The following is a 21560-nucleotide window of genomic DNA, read 5'->3' on the forward strand; positions in this document are numbered from 1 at the left end:
CAGCTGTTATATATATTTTTTTTACCATGTAAAGTGCCTTTGAGTGTTTTTAAAGCACTATACAAATAAAATGTATTATTATTATTTTTGTTATTATATATTACTTGGGGGCAGCACGGTTGTCGACTGGTTAGCTAGTCTGCCACACAGTTCAGAGGTTGTGGGTTTGATCGCGGCTCCGGTCTCCCTGTGTGGAGTTTGCATGTTCTCCCCGTGCCTGCGTGGGTTTCCTCCGGGTACTCAGGTTTGCTCCCACATTCCAAAAGCATGCATGGTAAGTTGATTGGACACTCTAAATTGCCCCTAGGTGTGATTGTGAGTGCGGTTGTTTGTTTATCTCTGTGTGCCCTGCGATTGGCTGGCAACCAATTCAGGGTGTCCCCCGCCTACTGCCCGAAGACAGCTGGGTTAGGCTCCAGTACGCCCGCGACCCTTGTGAGGAGAAGCGGTAGGGATAATGAATGAATGAATGAATATATTACTTGTTTTTTGTTTAAAAATACTAACTTCAAGACCACTGTGTTTGATATGGGCCTAGTTTTAGTTTCTTATTTTTCTAAATCTAATCTAAGTAAAATGTTCTTGTTCTGTTGGCAGATAATTTTGCTTATTCTATATATTTTTATCCATCCATCCATTATCTGTACCGCTTATCCTCACAAGGGTCGCGGGGCGTGCTGGAGCCTATCCCAGCTGTCTTTGGGCAGTAGGCGGGGGACACCCTGAATTGGTTGCCAGCCAATCGCAGGGCACACAGAGACAAACATCCGCACTCACAATCACACCTAGGGGCAATTTAGAGTATCCAATCAACTTACCATGCATGTTTTTGGAATGTGGGAGGAAACCGGAGTACCCGGAGAAAACCCACGCAGGCACGGGGAGAACATGCAAACTCCACACAGGGAGGCCGGAGCCGGGCTCGAACCCACGACCTCTGAACTGTGAGGCGGACGTGCTAACCAGTCGACCACCGTGCCGCCATATATTTTTATATATATATATATATATATAATTAGATATTTTATATTTCATGTATTTTCTTCTTAAAATTTCCAGTGGAATTTTTGCAGTGTTGAAGGGCAGCCCTCAGGCCATTGAGGTTCTGGGGTGTAGAGTTTCGAGCCTCTACACTGTGACTCAGCTGATCCCACTGGTTTTAGGAGTGTGACAAAATGTTGATATGGTGATGCATCACAATGTTTTGTCCTCCGATCGATTATTGATACGCCTCTGCCAAGTATCGGTATTTTAAATAAATATACGGCCGCTGTAAAGACTGCTTTATTGTTCATTGCTTATTGGGCAATTACTTGGCGGTCCACTATGGGGGCGCTGCAGAGGAGTGGCAGGGAAGCGGGCGGAAGTCGTCAGGTGAACAAGACAAACAAACAATGGGAGCGAACATGGCTGAAGCAAGCGAAAGACTTACATTAAAAGATGCGCCGGCATCATACAAAAGGTGTGGCTTGATTTTGGACTTTGTATTACAAATGGAACTAAGCTGGTGAAGGAATTTGCTATATATAAGAACTGTCTCACAAAAAATTAAGGTGCACTTGAAACACGCAGAATATGCAGAGCCGCTTACAGCGGCATCACACAGCACAGTTACAAAGACGTCGCTATCGTCATTGTCTACAAACATATATCTTAACCATATATCACATTTGACTGGTTCCACTGGTTCAAAGTCCACAAGTTAGTCATCTTTTTCACTTCGGTGGCGGCGGACATTACCGACATCCTCCAAGGAGTCACGACACCGTCACGTGTATATTGGCTAGGAGACAGAGAATTGGATTAAAAAAAGAAAATGACGTGTACGCTCTGCCGGCTTTAAAGGTAGAAACACGCAACAGCACTCATGGCTTATGGTAGAAACGCGGATATGCTCTCGCGGCCTTAATGGGTTAACTTGACGTTTACTTCTCTGTCCCACAGACCACAATGATATTATCCCACATTGTAGCATTGGAAACACGCAGCCAGAAACGCTCAGCTGACCACAACATTAGGCTTGTCGGACTACATTTGCCATGGTTCTAAGACACAGAAGCAGGAAGTAGTCCATATTCCGACAACTAACACATAGACGCCGTCTAGCGATTACAACGCAAACTTAATAGGAAGGAAATAACTTAAAAACTGACATTCCCCTGAGCCAAAAAAAGCGTCCGTGATTGACGTCGCTGCGGGAGAGACGCTAACGGCAGAGGCTTTTTAAGGATCATTAGCTGGCTAATTTACTATTCAAACCCACTGTGGAAACGCTTCAAACACGCTTCAAAATGCGCCACATAGTACTGTACCATCTCCCAATGATACGCCATCAGTCGTAGGTCAATGAACGCGTTTTTATTAATTCAACCGGCTACTGTGGGCCGTAGCTGACGCCAACACAAGTACAACAACCATTCAATCCACCCAGTCACACACTCTCTCTCCTTCGTCCTCCTCTCTACCCTCCCATCCAGCGAGCTGCACAACGCATTCAACAGGCTCTGAAACAACATAACTCTGCAAAGCACAAATTCAACCACAACAAATATAACTCAGTTCGTTACAGAACTTTACTACTTACCAAAGTGCACGTGCTTACTTCCATTGCGAGTTTTTTTTCATATTGTATAATTATTTGGTTTCAACAGACCGCCAGAGATGGCAGTCAACAAGTTACTTATTTATTTTCCATTTCCTCTCCTTCCCGGCTTTCAAAATAAAAGCATACCAGCAAACACCTATACACAGCAAGTTTGCTATGTCGTATTTCCGGAAGTAGTGAACGCCAGAAGAAGTGCGTGAACTCGACCTTGATGTGCCAACGTCAGTTGAGTTGAGTCAGCAATATACTCGTGGACACAAGTTGTTTTGCATTTAATGCATTTAATTTTATTGCGAAAACGATCTGGAAGGTGGTGGCTAAGGGGGAACGTGGGTGAGTAGCTTGCTTATGCTTACTTTGCAGCAACGAGCTGCGTGGTGCATCCGTCTCTGTGTGGGAAACTGTCATCAGAACATGTGAGACAGCAACGTGCGCTCAAGCGTGTTTGTATTTCCTCATTGTCACGTAACCCGCGCCTCCCACCTGCAACTGGGGCATATCATTGCAAGAGGGGGCGGGGGTCCTGGCCGGGGGGCAATACCACAATCCCTATAACAGCAGCTGAAGCCTAAAAATAAGCCTTTCACCGAGAAGGCTGAGATGAATTTTGGCCACCTCGCAAGCACGTCACACGCACAAGGGCCAATAGTGGGCCGGACTAAAATACACCTTCGGCCATGCTTAGTTAAGCCATTTTTTAAAATTTGCTCAATTCAGAGCTCCCGCGATCGATGGCATCCGCCATTATGACTCAAAAGAATGCACGACACCGTCACAAGTATATTCTGATGCATTTAATTGGTTAAGAGACTGAGAATTGAATTAAAAAAAAGAAAATGACGTACTGTATACTCTCTCCCGGCTTTAAGGGTAGAAAGACGCAACAGTGGTAGAAACGTGGTTATGTACTCCCGGCCTTAATTTAAAAAAAACACAGTTTTTGTTTATTTCTAACATCTACATGAGTGATTACAGCTATCATTGCAAACACTGGTTACTGATGAATTTTTCTGGGGTTTGGGGTTCTTACACTGGCGGGTTCAATCGCCATACCCTTGTTTTTGCTTGCAATTCCAATCAGTGTACAACTCAACCACAGAGGTAAAGGTCAAAAGCCTGTACCTCACTGAGCTGGCTTGCAAGTGTGAGCAAACGTAACAAATGTCTTTTTTCATCAGGGTTTGTTAAAGGATTTGGTAAACAGTTTTAATGGTTGCAAACAGTTTTTCTTGTCACGATCTAATTTTGAACATGTTCAAAAGTAGGAATCTTGACAGAAAGTCCTGTCAAAAATGTCAAACAAGAAAAACTGTTTGCGATGCGACCATTAAAACTGTTTGCGAATGTATGACGAACAACTTTGCAACACTGAACAAACCCTGACAAAAAAGATATGAGATACGGGTATAAGGAATTCTTCTCATTTTGTGTTTATTTTATTGTTTAGTATTCATACCCATAAAAAGTCAAGTAATGACATAGAGGAACAGAACTCCATTGCAAGTTGATGATCCCGTCTATAAATAAGACATTTAATCAAAAAAATTATTTTACGGAACTAATATTGATACTGTACTATTGCAATACTTTTGGCCATAATCTAAATATGTTCCATATTTTCTTCTACATTCTAAAAAAAACCATTCCTGTTAACATTCACATCTATGGACACATTTGAGTCTTTAATTTACCATGCATATTATTGTAAGTTTTTGTAATGTGAGAGGAAGTCAACGTGACAAAACTAATGAAGGAGGGGAGTTGTGAGTGAAGATTCGAATCCAGACCCTCTCTGTCTTGACTAAGGCAAACGTGCTAACCAGACGAGACGTTCATCCATCCAGGACTGTAAAAGAAATGTAAAAGAAGTGTTCTTCCCCACCCCCAGTTGGCTTAGTTGACACATGCTCCCGCACAAACACAGACCTGATTGGGACCATGAGTGTTCCAGTGCATTTTAAATGACTTGACAGACTTCAGGGTTAAGATGCTCTGAATCAGATTTGAATTACAACCGCTAAATGCCCCTGTCAAAGTTAATTACGGCTGACATTGGCCATGTGTGTTCGGCTGAGTCGTTCTTGTAGCTGAGGCGTAGCTGAGTTAAAGAAATACTCTGATTGCAACACCTGGGGAATTGTCACTGTGTAAGAAGGTTGAAAGGGAGGTATTTCTCATCATAAAATAGTAATTGATGTGTGTGGTCAATTTGGCGAATAAAAAGCCTTCTAAAAATTGCCACTCTGGTGTCATGTAAACAAAGTGTTTATTATATTACAATTTTTCCCTCTATTACTTTTATCAGTCCATTTTAATCACTTTCCCCCCTTAGAAAATGACAATAGATTTGTGTAGTTTAACTTATAAAACTGGTGTAGGTAAAAGAGGTTTATGTCATTCAGTGGCTAAGATTACTGTTGCTACCACAATTTGTGAGTGGCATCCAAGAGGTATTCTTACACTGGGGTCAGAGTTAAAAAGAATTATCAAAGGAAAATGAAATAAAAGTAAATCCTTGTGAAATTGTAAAAATAGTCAGTGTTTATAGTGTCCAAATCCCTTGTCTAATTTCAATGAACTGACAGTTTAGACGTGGAAGTTCCACCCCATTGACCTTCCTGCATTACTCAACTTCAAATCAGACATGATACCCAAGCCAAGCAAGAGGTGGTTTTAATTAAGGTGTTTTAAATCATTTGTTTCTTAATTCATATATATATATATATATATATATATATATATATATATATATATATATATATATATATATATAAATTAAGGTCTTTTAAATCATTTGTTTCTTAATTCATATATATATATATATATATATATATATATATATATATATATATATATATATTTATATATATATATATATATATATATATTTATATATATATATATATATATATGACAAAATATTGGAAAAGACAAATAAACATTTTGATATATATTTCTTTGAGAGTATTTTGTAGTTATTCTGTGTTTTTTCCCCCTTACACAAAGTTAGGATAAAACAATTTACAAATAGTTGGACTTAAATGTTTAACGTTGTGCTTTACATAACATTTCAGTGCTTATGACAGGAAAAAGGGACAAACACAAAATCAGTTTCAAAATGGGTTAGCTTGTCTCTTAAAACTAATGCCTTTGTTCCTTAACGGATACACCCCATACTATTCTCAAAATTCCTGTAAAACTTCCCTCCATTATTTTGGTAGTGTAAACCTGGCTGAGTAGGAGCTAATATACCAGTGTGTATGTATATAATTTTACCATATTTTCTTATGTTTTTCCATTTCATTATTTCATTTTTTTTGTCCAAATGCATGTTCAAGTTAACAAGCTAACCCATTTTGAAACTGATTTTGTTCTCAACAATGTCAATATGAGACAAGATTGATACAATGACTCTTAAAAGCAAGAGCTCTGATGTAATTCGACTCTAAAATGCATGTCCAGAAACAATTCGTTACTGCTGCTTGGACTCCGCGTTTGCCTTTGCACCCCTCAAGGTGCCCATGTTATAAGCCCTTTTTTGCACAACCATCACTATAGAATGCAGCAGGCTCCCAGTGACCTGCGTAGCTACCTCCCCTCCTACTTAACACCGGTGTGCATTACATACAACAAGTGCAAATTAGGTTACTATCTAGTATCCACAGAGCTAGGGTGTGCAGGTCTCTAGCCAGTGCTTATGAAGCATGTTAAAAAACAAAACAAAAAAAAAACACAAACCCAGTCATTAGGATTACAGCACAAGCTTGCTGGTTTGCTGATCATAGCTTCACAAAACATCACCAACACAGAAATGACAGAGAGGAAAACAAATGCGACAGAGAAGTTCACAAGAGTGCGATTGGGGTATACACGTTTGTTGAATTGGGGTGATGAGAGTGGTTTGGCAAATTATTTTTTCTCAAGTTGAAGGGGTGGAGGCACGGTGGTGAGGGGTTGAGGGCTTGGGGATGGAAGCATTGCGGAAAACGCTTTCCATCTGAGAGCACTTCATTAAAGGCTCTCCCAATGCTGCTTGGGAAATGCATTATACTGAGCTCAAAAGGTCGGACGCAACGAGACCTCAGCCAATTCCACCCCAGAGTGGAGTCTTGATTTAGTCAGTTCATGCCTCATCATCTGCCAACAGGTCTCATGTTACAGTGCTGGTGGCAACTATCGGTCAAATTAGTTCTGGTGCAGTTCTGGGATATTAAAAAAAACAAGCAATATGAGCGTAAAAGAAGGACTTTGAAACAATTCACTTTTAATTTTCTTTTCGGTAGGGTCCATATATTTTCTTCTCATTTGTCTGAGCTGTTTCTGAATAATAAAGGGCTAATTTAATTTAGAAAATTGGCAAATTTAGTATCACAAAAATAACACTGGTCAACAGCAAATTTATATCAGAGATGGCAGAGATGTATCCCCAAACGTATTTTAATGCTAATTTTAAAAATCTCTTTTCTATTTTCGTAACACATCAAGTTTTTGAGATATTTTCTACTTTTGTTTGAGCAATAGTTTGACCTATAAAAGCTTGCACAATGCTGATTTTACCATGAATTGTAATTTATAGCTATTTTAGCTTTTTAAAAAAATATATTATTTTTTTATTTTCAGAAAAAACAAATCACCCTATTGCTTAACCTAACCCTTAATCCATGAATATTACTAAACGTACGGCATTCCTATTTTTCATATTACTGTCGTATTATTAGGGCCTGCATGAGCAGCGATCCGGGTACATTTGAGATAGGCCTACGAAAATTGGCTTGCACGGGTAGCACCCTGAGACGTACATAAAAGTCAATTGCCGCCCTACTCTAAATTGACAGGAATTGAGCTATGAATTTTTGAATGTCCCATTTTGGCCATTTTGGCACATTTACAGGAGGCATACTTTTGCACCCTTGCCCTAGACCCGAGAGGTTTCATCCAATTGACTTCAAACTTTGGCTGTATCATCTTAAGACCTGGGACAACAACAGGGGGAAAAAAGAAAAAGAAGTCATTGAAATACTGTATGACAGGGCAGGGCATCAAGGTTTGCGATCAATATTACTTTTCCGCAAAGGAGAAAATGCTTAATAACTTTCCTGTGCAAGCTCCAATAATATCCCAAACTTAACCTCTCTATAAATAGTTGCGACCTGAAGTCAATGAATTTGTTAATAATCTGTTATATATATATATCGCCACCTAGTGATGACTATAAATGCCAATTTTTTATATTTTAATGTACTGCACGGAGCCCGTTGAACGAAGCCAACTGAAAATTTGTCAGAAAGCCTCAAGGCGACCTTGCTCAACGCAGAATATTATAACATTTCAGTGAAGGGTGTGGCCATTACGTTGCTGCAAAGTCTGATTATGTACCGTGACAAGAAGAGCTGCTGTAACTTGACGATGATACTATCTTCTCGAAATTACTCATATTTGATGATAGTCCAGGCCTGAAGACATCTATAAACTTATTTTTCATTATAGTAGTAGTAGTCCTGTCTTCAGGACATATCTTTTTAAATCTTTTATTCTTAGATGAGTTTCTTTATGCAGATTTACCAGATTTACCTCATATTTGTTCAACCATCATTTTAGACCATCATGTTGCTGTATAAATTTTGTGAATTTTTACGAAAAGCTGTTGCCATGGCAACGCTCTATTCACCAAGAAAACAAAACTCATTTTGAGGGTCTAAACTTGCGAAAACTCATGAAATTTTGCTTGGATATTAGACTTGGCAAAATCATCAATATTTCACTACATTATTGTGGGAATTTAAATTATTAGCTCACTAGCTCCCCCTTGATCTGATCTAATCTCACATACAGTATATCTACGAAAACTTGGTCATATATGTTACAGCCCAAGACCTACAAAAAAGTATCTTGGATCCATTTGCTAAACCTAACAGGAAGTTCGGCATTTAGAATTTTCTATCATATTTGGCCAAATTTTTGGCCCTTTGTAGCCGTCACATTTTCTAAAATTCCGCCTAGAGATTTTATTCGATTGACTTGCAACTGTGGGTGTTTCATCCTAAGATGTTCAAGACGACTAGGAAAAGCAAAGCTTTTGTTTTGCAGATCGCTGTTGCCATAGCAACGCACTTTTTGCCTAGAAAAGTGATAGGATTTTGAGGATCTTAATATTAATGAAAACATACGAAACTTGGCACACACATCACTCTTGGCCAATTAATCACTATTTTAGTTAATTTTGTGGTTAAAAAAAAACGCTTAGGTGCGCCCTCGACAAATTTTTAACAAAACAGCCAACCAAGATCTACCAGAAGTTGGAGTAACATGTAACAGCCCAAGACCTACAAAAAAACAATCTCAGAAGGAAAGGAAGTCGGCCATTTTCAATTTTCAAATTTTTGGCCTTTTATAGTAGTACAGTATTGTTTTATCAAAATAGCTTTTAATCTGATATACTTCATTTAGAAAAAAAATCAATTCCAATGTGCCAGTATCCCAACATGCCAGTACCCCAACTTTGCAAGGGCTTCGAGGAAAATTTATAGATGCTCGCAGGTCTATTTTTATTATTATTAATTTTTTTGTTTTTGTTATTATTTTGTTGCATACTTAATCACATTTTTGGGGACAAGGATATTTATTTATTATTTATTTTTTATTTTTGTCCTTTTCTTTGTTTGCAAACAAGTTGACGTTACTTCCACCTGCTCATCACGTGAGACTCTGCTGATCAAATGTAAGTGCTGACTAAGCCCACTACGGCTTCAGATTGGTGCATACAAAAACTCAATGAACGCTGGCAAACTTTGTACAGTTCACCAGTTATCATGACCACCTTCTCACGTTTATCATTTTGACGTTCCATGTCACCCTTATATCGCATTAATTTCTGATATTTTTTCTTTTCACAATCAAAAATGGTGCTTCTAGAGAGTGAGCAAGAGTAATGCAGGCATTCCTCCCGAGTCATCATTAATTGTCTACACTCTTAGGAGTGACCTCCTATTTTTGCTTCACTGAAGGCCCAAAGTGTTAACACTTAACAGCAAAAACTGTTAGCAAGGTAAAAGTACTTTTTTCCCATAAAAACAAAACAAACAAACAAATCTGAACACAAGACATCCGAATCTAAAAAATAACTATACTCATAATACTTAAAATTTTGAGCATGGACACCAGCTAATTGTGGACATATATAATAATTGTATATGAGTACAAAGAAACATCAGTTTTTGAAGGGTTATTTTCAGGGTGCTTATAATATATGAGAATGTATTATGCTAGAGAAAGTTGGATAAGTATTTTGAAGGACCAACAAGTAATTGTAATGAAATGTAGTTGTTAGTAGTGATGCATTTATTAATCCAGAAGATTTTGTGGAGTATCTCCCCAGCGATCCACAACATTTCCTCTAACAGGGAAATCATAGAATTTTATGACAATTTTTTGTGATTCATAATAACATACAGCTGCGACTGTGAAATCAGGATTTATCTTAATTAGCCACTTTGAAGGAGAGATTTAATACCAACATCTTTGACAAAATACCAAGGGATCAAGAGCTAGTTGATGATAGCCATGTCTCTCGTCTCATGTGTTTTCCCTCTTTATAACTGTGACATTTTGGTCAGAGATGAGATCTAGATTCCATTTGAATCTTATGTTCATGAGCCAGACAAAAACACTGCAGCGCAGTGCCCTAAATCCCTGTTTTTAAGATGAAGACCAATACCACATATGCAGAGAAATAAGAAGAGTATGTGCAGTATAATATTACAGTATTATTACGGTCGTCTTTGCCTCCTGAAAATTAGTATTATATTGGCTGCTGATTTGTGTGAGGCTTTGAAAGATGGCCTTTACCGTAGGTCCTGTAGTCAGGAATATAACATGTACTCGTTCTATACATTAATTATGGACACAATTAATCCCGTTCAGCGTCACAGGAATGTGTGGTGTCTATTTACCCTGACCTTGACAGTGGCTGGATATACTCCAAATTGATCGTCCATCAAATTCTGCGCTGACACAACATTCCCCTCCTAATTTATTGGAACAGTGAGGCCAATAACTTTTTTTTTTTTGTTATGTAAAATTTTGACAAGACACCAACATTCAGCTTTTATTTAAGATATTTACATCTGTATCAGATAGTCAGATAGTTAGATAGTTTTAGTCAGATAGTTTTGAATGGACACATTTTTAACGTGAACAAAAGTTTTGGAATATATGACTGACAACGCCAGTCCAAAAAATTTTTTTTTTTTTTTTTTAATCAGAGATGCACGCAAACCTCTCTAGATGTATTTATTTTTGTGCTAATTCCAAATCTGCCCTTTTCTTTAGCACGTCAGGTTTTCATAATAATAATAATAAGAAGAAGAAGAAGAAGATTGAACAGCACGGTGGTCGACTGGTTAGCACATCCACCTCACAGTGCAAAGGTCGTGGGTTCAAATACGGCTCTGGCCTTCCTGTGTGGAGTTTGCTTATACTCCCCGTGCCTGTATGGGGTTTCTCCGGGTACTCCGGTTTCCTCCCACATTCCAAAAACATGCATGGTAGGTTAATTGAACACTCCATCCCCAGGTATGATTGTGAGTGTGAATGTTTGTTTGCTTTTTTGTTTGTTTGTCTCTGTGTGCCCTGTGATTGGCTGGCAACCAATTTAGGGTGTACCCTGTCTACTGCCCGAAGACAGCTGGGATAGGCTCCAGCCCGCCCACAACCCTCATGAGGATGAATGGATGGTTTCCTCCCACATTCCAAAAACATGCATGGTAGGTTAACTCAACACTCTGAATTGTCTCTGGTTGTCATTGTAAGTGTGAATGGTTGTTTGTCTATGTGTGCCTGCGATTGGCTGGCAACCAACTACTGCCCAAAGACAGCTGGGATAGGCACCAGCATGCCTGCGACCCTCATGAGGATGAGCGGCTCGGATAATGGATGGATGGATGTGTCAGGTTTAAGGCAACCCAAAACACTTTAAACAACAGGAAGGAAGGCAAAAGAATCTGATTATTTTCACTTGCAAGGAGAACAGACGGAGATGTGCCAGTTACAATCTCCTACTGCACGGACACATTCTACCGCCCACTTCTTTATTTTCTTTGGGTGGTCCCTAATTGCAGAGCTGGGCATTCCGTCCCGGAGGTGGAACGGTCCGTCCCCCCCGTCCTGGACGGACAACCGTTTTTTGGGACGGAGGACAGGGGACAAATTTTTTTTAAAAAGGGCAAGCAAGGCAGAAGTACATATTAGTTCGTCCCATAATCGTCTCTCATGCGTATGACGTGGTTGTGAGGCTGCAAAAGTTAAAAGTCAACCTACTCGGCCAAATGGGCAAACGACAAAAATTGGCTCTGACCGCTTCATACGCAACGCTGCGTGTACTAACGAGCATTGTTAACACCCCAGCGGGAACGCTGTACACTGCGCACGTTCAGTCTGCACGGAACAGAGTGAAAAAGAAGAAAGATAAGAAGAATGAGATGAAGGGCTGACTAATGGAAGCGCTCCCTGGACCGGGCTACTCTAAAGGGCGGGCCGAACACATAGCATCGCAACAAACAGTTCGAAATAGTGTATGTGTGTGAAAGTTTGTTGTTTTGGTTATATTCTGTCCTAAGGACTCAGCATCCAACAAAGGGATGTTCTTCAATGAGAGCATCGTTTCTGTGTTGCAGCCCTGTCCTTCTCACATTCCACTTTCTTCACAAACAACTTTGACTTACATGATCCAAATTTTATAATGTTGAATAAATGCTTTACAATACTTATGAGTAAATATGGGATAACTCGTGTACATTTATTATAGATTTTCCCTCCTGTTTACCACATATTTGCTCAAATTCATTTTTCAAATCCGTTCAGTCATTTTTATGAAAACAAATACATTTACACTCAGAGGCAATGTTAATCTTTATTCATAGTCATCTGAATCTGGAAACAAATCAGGCAGTCAATGATCGTCATCATCATCATCATCCTCACCTTTTGGGTCAGAACCAAGCAAAGGATACATTTGAGCCATTCGGTTCTACATGGGTGAGACTGCTGTTGTTATTTGTTAAAGTGAAAGCGCAGACAAGGAATACAACAACATCCACACAAGGTCAAGCTAAAAGCAGCAATTGATACCAAAATTGAGGACACCAGAGCTTTGTATTTTCCAAAGGCATTCATCCAGGAGTCCCACATGGAGGTGTCGACACCAGAGTGTAACTTCATTTTACCATTGAGGGTTCGGAGTCCCACAGTGGACTTGGTGAGACTGCCATCGAGCAAGATTTGTAACTATTTACAGACCCTCAAAATACAACACAGTTTTAATGACTTTGTTATTGTTGATTGTGTGCATTGATTTTGACTATATTATTATCGTGGGTCATTTTAACACTTATGTTGACAATATAAAAGATGGACATGTTAGAGAACTCTTAAATCTGGACAATGTTGGGATAATTCAATACGTGACAGATTCATCACATCACAAAGGGCAAAGGGATCTAATTATTTCCAAAGGTTTTAATATTTCTGAGGTTGTGCTGACTGATATTGCCCTAACTGATGAATCTTTTATATAAACAAAGGTGGAATAGAGCTAATCAGAAAATGTTATATTGATGAAAACATCGGTACATTATTCACTCAGGCTTTTACGCCATCACCAAGCCTGCCCTCAGCTTCTGTTGATGTCAATGCTTTCTGTTGGAGCTTGTGTATTAATTCTTGTATAACTGTCCATCCATATTAAGTTAATGATAATGAATATTTTAATTATTTTCTTTGCTGGTCTTGCACCTCCTCCTCCTCAGGCCATCCTTCTGATTAGAGATTTAAGACAGCTGGTTGGGCGTCGCCAGGTCTTTTCTTGGTTGAGTTGAAGGAGTGAGGAGTGAGACAGTTTATCAACCACCGAATAACCCTGGATCACTAAAGTTTGGATGAACAATGCCTAAGTTATTTGCTTTTTCTAATTTGAAGTCAACCATGGAGGTGTTTTCTCACTAGAAACCTTCAAATGAAGAAGAAGATATCCCGGCGAGTGCTTCTTTTGAGTTTTTTGGACGCAAGGGTAGCCGTAACATGTTGACAAACTCCTCAGAAGACTCAAAGGAACACGAACAATCAGTGGATCTACTCGATTACTTGATGACAGAAAGCAAGCCACGCCAGTGTGTCGTGAGTAAAATCAGCTGATTGACTTAATGAATGAATGCGCCGCTGCGCTAAAGACTGGTCGAAACCTATTGAAGGCAAAGTTGTGGACTGTGGATGTGGAGCGCAATTAAGACACTAATGTTTGAAATCTGCTTAAAGTGGAACTAAACGGCAATTATAAAGAATTTGTTTGATTATCTGGAACGATGTCTGATACCCAGAGGACTGCAGCTGAGGCTGATGACCTGTTAAAAACGTGCATTGCTTCACGCAGAGGCAGGTTGGCAGGGTGCACAAGGAGAATGAATGAATTAAAAGCTTTGATAAACAATGATAGAAATGTTGATAAACTCAGTGACACAATTGAATCATTTAAATAGGCTGTCAATGAATTTAAGAATGCTCAAATATCTGTGCAAAAGCTCTTATCAGAGGAGGAAAAAGAAAATGATGACTATGATTGGTATGAACCCAGAATAACGAATTTGAATTAATCTGGAAGATGTTGAAATATGGAAAAGACACATTGCACAATCAAAAATTGGACCATTGGACAGCATATCAAACGTTTCACACAAATCAAAATCTTCTAGTGGATCAAGATCCTCCAGATCCCCCTCGGAGTTAAAAAGGGCTAAAGCAGAACAGGCTGCTGCAATATGTCGAGCTGCTGCATTGAAAGAAAGACACAATTTGCAAATGGTGGAAACAAAACTGAGAGCTAATACGGAACAAGTAGAATTGGAAGCTGATCTTGCAGCATCAACCGCCAAAATAAAGGTACTTCAAAGCGATGAAAGAATCCAGGGAGCTCCGGGTGATGGCATGAAGGATTATTACGATTTGCACTGTGAAACAGAAACTGTCGCAAGTAACATGAATTTTGCGTAGTTAGGTGCAAGGCCCAAAGTACTACTACATCAAACCCTTTTAAGGATCCCAAGACCTCAATATATACGGAGCACCTACGCATCAGAAGAGCAGAATACACAAACTAAGAATGTAACTGGAAAGCACAAGATGTATACTAAAAATCATAATCCAAACATAACTCAGGTTGAACGAGACAACACAGATGTAATTGTGAATGCCGCTAATAATAATTTGGATGTGGTCATTCAAAGACAGAATAACCTAGCTGAACTTAGTGTCTCACAGCAAAACCTGCCTATGCTGCCTGCAAGAGAGTTTCCTGTGTTTGATGGCAACCCTTTGGCATATTTGTCATTTATCCATGCATTTGAACGTTGAAGGCAGGACAGACAATAACCAGGATAGACTCTACTATCTTGAGCAAGTCACACCTGGTTCACCAAGAGACTTGGTTCGCAGCTGTCTGCACATGGATGTGAGTAGAGGATATGGTGAAGCAAAACGCCTCTTAAGAGAATACTTTGGGAATGAAATAAAGAATTCTGGAGCATACATGAACAAAGCCTTGAACTGGACAGCAATTAAAGCTGAGGATGGAAAAATGCTACATGCATATGCAATATACTTGAGAGGATGCTGTAACGTAATGCAAGATTTACAGTATTTGGAAGAACTTGAGATTCCATCAAATCTAAGGCTAATTGCATCCAATTACCGTACAAAATCCATGAAAAATGTCGAAGTGTGGCTTACGAGATACAACAGAGAACTGGCAGACGAATCAGATTTCGGGATTTGGTGGATTTTGTTGAACACCATGCTAAGAGGCTCTTGGATCCACTGTTTGGGGATATTCAAGACCAAGTAACAATTAGAAGCTCAACGCAAAAAAGGATGATCCAAAATCAATAAGAATCAAAAACAGCTTTGTTACTTCAGAGGCAGTTAACACAGAGAACGTAGGAAGAACTGTAAAGCAATCTATTGGACAAAAAAACCCTCAGGCCACACTCAGTCTTACCATCCCTTTATGTGGTTTCTGCGATGGAAAACATTCTCTGAATGACTGTCCGCAATTCAAAGCGCAGTCACGTGACAACAAAGTAAAATTTTTAAGAAGCCGTGGATATTGCTTTGGTTGCCTATTAAAAGGTCATATGAGCAAAAATCGTAAAAGATGATTAGTGTGCAATGTTTGTCAAATGAGACATCCTAGTGTACTCCATATTCAGAGTGCAAAAGACACAGATCAGGATGGTCAATCAAAAGCATCTACTGAGAAAGAAGATGCCCCCGTAAGCAGTGCACTTGTTTCAGCAAGTGATGCAACTGGGGCTGGGGGAGACTGAGGACTCACAATTGTTCCAGTCAGAGTTAAGGTGGCAAAAGGGAGCAAATACATTCAGACCTATGCCTTCCTTGATCCCGGCAGCACGGCAAGGTTTTGTAACGAAAATTTAGTGAACCAGTTAAATTTGATAGGACGCAAAACTGAGATACTTTTGCGTACAATGGGACAGGAAAACCCTGCTGCAACCTATGAGGTCCGAGGACTGGAGGTAGGGGATTTGGATGGCTGCAAATATTTGAACCTGCCAAAGGTTTTCACTCAAAGCAGAATCCCTGTCTCTAGAGAAAACATATTCACCAAAGCTGATTTGAAAAGGTGGCCTTATCCCAGTGGCATCCAGTCAAAGGAAATTGATGCAGATATTGAACTCCTCATTGGGACTGATATTCCTCAAGCAATGGAACCATGGAATATAATAAACAGTCAAGAAAATGGACCATATGCAGTACAAACCCTGCTGGGATGGGTGGTGACTGGACCGCTCATATCAGTACAAACCCTGCTGGATGTGTGACTATCCTGCATCAATTTCATTTGACAGGATGCCCATTGTTGATTAAGGCACTTTACAAATCAGCCTATGGTCGAATCAGATTTCTCTGAGAACATGTATGAGGAGAAAAGTGATATGTCAGTTGAAGATAAACTGTTTATGGAGGTTACTTCACACTCATTATTTCTTAAAAATTGCCACTTTCATCTACCATTAACTTTTCGGGATAAAAAACAAGGCAGGCCTGAAATTATAATATGGTCAAAGAACGCACACGACACCTTCTGAAAAAAATCAAGAAGGATAAGACATATGCAGGGGAACACACATCCTTTATGGATAACATCTCAAAATGGGATATGCAGAAAAGTTTCCACCTGAGCAGCTTCATAGAAAGGATAGAGACGAATGTGGTACATCCCCCATCATGCCATGTACCACAAGTGAAAACTCAAACTAAGAGTGGTGTTTGACTGTACATCCTCATTTCAAGGAACATCTTTGAACAGGGAGCTCCTCCAAGGTCCGGACCTGACAAATAACCTAATTGGAGTCTTATTAAGATTTCGCCAGGAACAAATTGCTGTTATGGCAGACATTGAGGCGATGTTTTATCAAGTGCATGTTGATGAGGACAGAGACTTTCTGAGGTTTCTGTGGTGGCCACCAAAGGGCAATATCAGCAAGCCACTTTGAGGGTTATCAGGATGAAAGTTCACCTCTTTGGAGCTGTATCATCCCCAAGCATTGCTAATTTTGTCCTGCGCCAAACTGCTGATGACATCCAGGATTATTACTCCAATGAAGTCATAGAAACCATCAAATCCAACTTCTACGTGGATGATTGCCTAAATCCATGGCAACAGCAAACCAAGCCATAAAGCTCATCAAGGATCTCACAGAAGTCTGTCGTCAGAGGAGGCTTCACATTGACGAAATGGGTCAGCAACAACAGCGAGGTATTGGCAAGTATTGCTGAGAGTCAGAGAGCAAAATCAGTCAAGGATACTTAATCGGAATAAAGAAAAGCTGAAAGAAACAAACCACAGTGGAACCAGCACTTGGCATCCAATGGCATACTTACAGTAACACATTCAACTTTAAGTGAGAGTCAACAGTCGTCCTGCTACCAGAAGAGGTATGCTCTCAATTGTAAGTTCAATTTATGATCCATTAGGTTTTCTCCCTCCCTTCATTCTGAAAGCCAAACAACTGCTCCAATAACTCTGCAAATCAAGGTATGGATGGATCAAGTCGTTCCACAGGAATTTGCAAGCCCTGGCAGAGATGATTGAGGAGTTAAATAATTTAAGTACGTTTCAAGTAGCAAGATGTATAAAGCCTGATGAAAACTTTGATCCAGTGGAGACTGCTGAGCTGTATCACTTTTGCAATGCAAGTGAGTCTGGTTATGGTACTGTGAGCTACCTTAGGTTAACAAATCATGAGGCAAAATCTATATTTCCTTCATATTTTGAAAAGCTAGAGTCTCACCTCTCAAACAAATGACCATACCTCTAACACTGGCAGTAAAACGAATTGAATGCTCAGGAAAGAGCTGCATTTATCACTCACTGATTCAACCTTCTGGACCGATAGTCTGTACTAAAATATATCAATAATCAAACAAAACGATTTCAAACCTTCGTATCTAACAGAGTGGCGAAGATCCATGATTTGTCCTACCCAAGCCAATGGAGATATATAAAGTCAAAAGATAACCCAGCTGACGATGCATCACGAGGGTTGCATGTGGAATCTTTTTTAAAATCAAAACGGCTGGTAGGTTCAGAGTATCTGGGTAGAGAAAAAGGACATGGCCAGAAATACCACAAGATTTCGGAAAATTAACAACAAATGACTCCGAGGTAAAAAGGGAACTAAAGTTAACAGTATGAAGATTGAACATTAGCACCCAATGGGTACATTAATGAAATATCACTCAACATGGAACCGACTTCAGAGATCGTAGCTTGGATATTGAAGGTGAAAAAAATACTTTGACTGCAAAGTCAGCAAACAAAATCTCAGAATCGGACATCTTCAGAGAGGAAGACAAATGTCAAAGATGAGACCGGCATGCAAAATCTATCAGTGGAAGATATGCAGGAGGCAGAAAGGGCTACATCTGTTTTGAACAAAGACACTACTATAGCCAGGAATTTACTCTCCTGAAAATGGTAAATCGGTCGATCAAAAAGCATCATTCATAAACTGGATCCATTTCTTGATGGGGTATCTTGAGAGTAGGCGGGAGAATAAATTAAGAGTGCAATGCCTTACATCAGAAAATGCAAGCAAGACCAGATGAACAGAAAATGGCGGATCTTCCTGAGAATCGTTTGTATACAGACCTTCGACCTTTTAGTTCATGTTGTCATTGATTACTGTGTTCCCATTGAAGTCAAGCGAGGCCGATGCCAGGTGAAACGGTGGGGGGTCATCTTCACTTACCTGGTGAGTCGAGCAATCCACCTGGAAATGTCAAACTTTCTAACCACAGACTCATGCATGAACGCTAAGATTCATTTGCAGAAGAGGATCAGTGATAAGTATTAGGACCGGGTGTGGTACGAATTTTGTTGGAGCCCAAAAGGAACTACAGTATGCTTTGAAGGGGTTGGACCACCAAAGGATTCCAAATAAGCTTCTAACAGAAGGAATAAGATTGACTTTTAACCCTCCTTTTCGAACACAGGTGAGGGTGAAATGGAACCATCTGAAGAACAGGGCCCAGCGGGCCTGCCTGGAGTTTAGCCTCTTCACAGAGAGAGAGAGACAGAGAGAGGACAGAGAGAGAGAGAGAGAGAGAGAGAGAGAGAGAGAGAGAGAGAGAGAGAGAGGAGAGAGAGAGAGAGAGAGAGAGAGAGAGAGAGAGAGAGAGAGAGAGAGAGAGAGAGAGAGAGAGAGAGAGAGAGAGAGAGAGAGAGAAGAGAGAGAGAGAGAGAGAGAGAGAGAGAGAGAGAGAGAGATAGAGAGAGAGAGAGAGAGAGAGAGAGAGAGAGAGAGAGAGAGAGAGAGAGAGAGAGAGAGAGGATTTCAGTACAGTACCTCTACTTACGAAATTAATTGGTTCTGGAAGAAATCTCTTAAGCAGAACATTTTGTCAGTAGAGACGCATTTTCCATGTAAATGCCCTAATCCGTTCCAAGCCCCCCAATATTCAGACATAAATGTTTTATAAAGCATAAAAATGCATCAAAACATGTTACAATTAGATTATTGCACAATAAATGAGAGTTGCGCATAATTTTAAAAACAAAGAATAAAGAATAAAAATGATAGGCGTTTAGATTTTAATTACTGTCCTCATCGCTTTTTGCCCTCTTTGGTTCATGTTCTCTCCCTCAGAAGTGTTTTTTGCCTGGCGTTTTGTAAAGAACTGATTTAATAATGTGGCTACTGTCGATACATTACCGTCATATTCTTTGGCGAGATCAACCAAACGCATCCCTTTTTCCATCCATACATCCGTTATCTATACCGCTTATCCTCACAAGGGTCGCGGGCATGCTGGAGCCTATCCCAGCTGTCTTCGGGCAGTAGGCGGGGGACCCCCCGAATTGGTTGCCAGCCAATCGCAGGGCACACAGAGACAAACAAACAACCTCACTCACAATCACACCTAGGGGAAATTTAGAGGGTCCCATCAACTTATGATGCATGTTTTTGGAATGTGGGAGGAAACCGGAGAACCCGGAGAAAACCCACGTAGGCACGGGGAGAACATGCAAACTCCACACAGGGAGGCCGGAGCCGGGATCAAACCCACGACCTCTGAACTGTGAGGCGGACTTGCTAACCAGTCGACCACCGTGCCGCCACCATCCCTTTTTCATACTTTTCTATTATCTCTTGCTTTGTTTGTATGGCCCAAAAAAACGATTTTCTTTTCTCTCCTTTTTTTCTTGTCCTTGTTTCTAATTCAAGTAAAACTATGGGAACACCTCATTGCCCGAGGGGCGAATGATGAGGACGCTGCATAGACATATCTATCACATATACTGTACAAACCCAAAGACATTCAGTATATCCGCCAGTACATCAGCACTCGCACATACACACACACACACACCCCGACACACACATACACACAAAGCACACTACCTGATAAACTGTGTTAAAAAAGACATGACAAGGCACAGAGAAACCATATGAGGAAAGGGTACCCAAGGGGGCCTCATTCACACTGAGCGGCATGACAGCCCACTGGCCACGGGAAGTGCCACCATCACAGAGACCCCCGGCCCAGATTAGCCGGGGAGACCCCACACCTAGTGTGTAGGCCCCCGGTCACCTGGACCTAAGGAGCCCCTGCAATGACGCCCCCCCACGGGAAGCCCCCCCCAACGTAGAGGCCCCCCATCAGGAAACACTGGAGCTAAAAGCTAACAACAACAGAAGACAACAAAACTAAAAGACAAAAGAGAAATATAATCAAAGAACTAAAATCAGTATGATAAAATATTCATTCATTCATTCATTCATTCATTATCCATACCGCTTATCCTCACAAGGGTCGCGGGCGTGCTGGAGCCTATCCCAGCTGTCTTGGGGCAGTAGGCGGGGGACACCCTAAATTGGTTGCCAGCCAATCGCAGGGCACACAGAGACAAACATCCGCACTCACAATCACACCTAGGGGCAATTTAGAGAGTCCAGTCAATTTACCATGCATGTTTTTGGAATGTGGGAGGAAACCGGAGTACCCGGAGGAAACCCACGCAGGCACGGGGAGAACATGCAAACTCCACACAGGGAGGCCGGAGCTGGGATCGAACCCACGACCTCTGAACTGTGAGGCGGACTAGCTAACCAGTCGACCACTGTGCCGCCATGATAAAATATGATAAAGTAAAAATAATCCCCAATAAAAAGAAAAAGATGACTTAAATTATTTAAAAGCCAAACTAAAAAAGGTAGGTCTTGAGCTTCCTCATAAAAATATCAACAGTCTCTACGGACCTGACGTCCTCTGGCAGGCTATTACAAAGTTGAGGACCAAAATGGCTGAATGCAGCCTCGCCATGGGTTTTGGTCCTCACCCTAGGAATAATTAAAAGGCCGGCACCAGAGGACCTCAGGATCCG

General features: G+C 40.5%; 1 long non-coding RNA gene across 1 annotated transcript in view; it reads left to right on the forward strand.

Moving 5' to 3' along the window:
• The window catches only part of LOC147137983 (uncharacterized), a 46312-nt gene that overhangs the window by 4748 nt on the left and 20004 nt on the right, over window positions 1-21560 (forward strand). The window contains exon 2 of the long non-coding RNA XR_015089431.1: window positions 11260-11367. This is a non-coding gene — a long non-coding RNA (uncharacterized LOC147137983). The remainder of the gene's footprint in view (window positions 1-11259; window positions 11368-21560) is intronic.

Source organism: Filicampus tigris, chromosome 13 (genome assembly GCF_054856515.1).
Source record: "Filicampus tigris isolate MCC_2025a chromosome 13, RoL_Ftig_1.0, whole genome shotgun sequence".
NCBI classification, from domain to species: Eukaryota; Metazoa; Chordata; class Actinopteri; order Syngnathiformes; family Syngnathidae; genus Filicampus; species Filicampus tigris.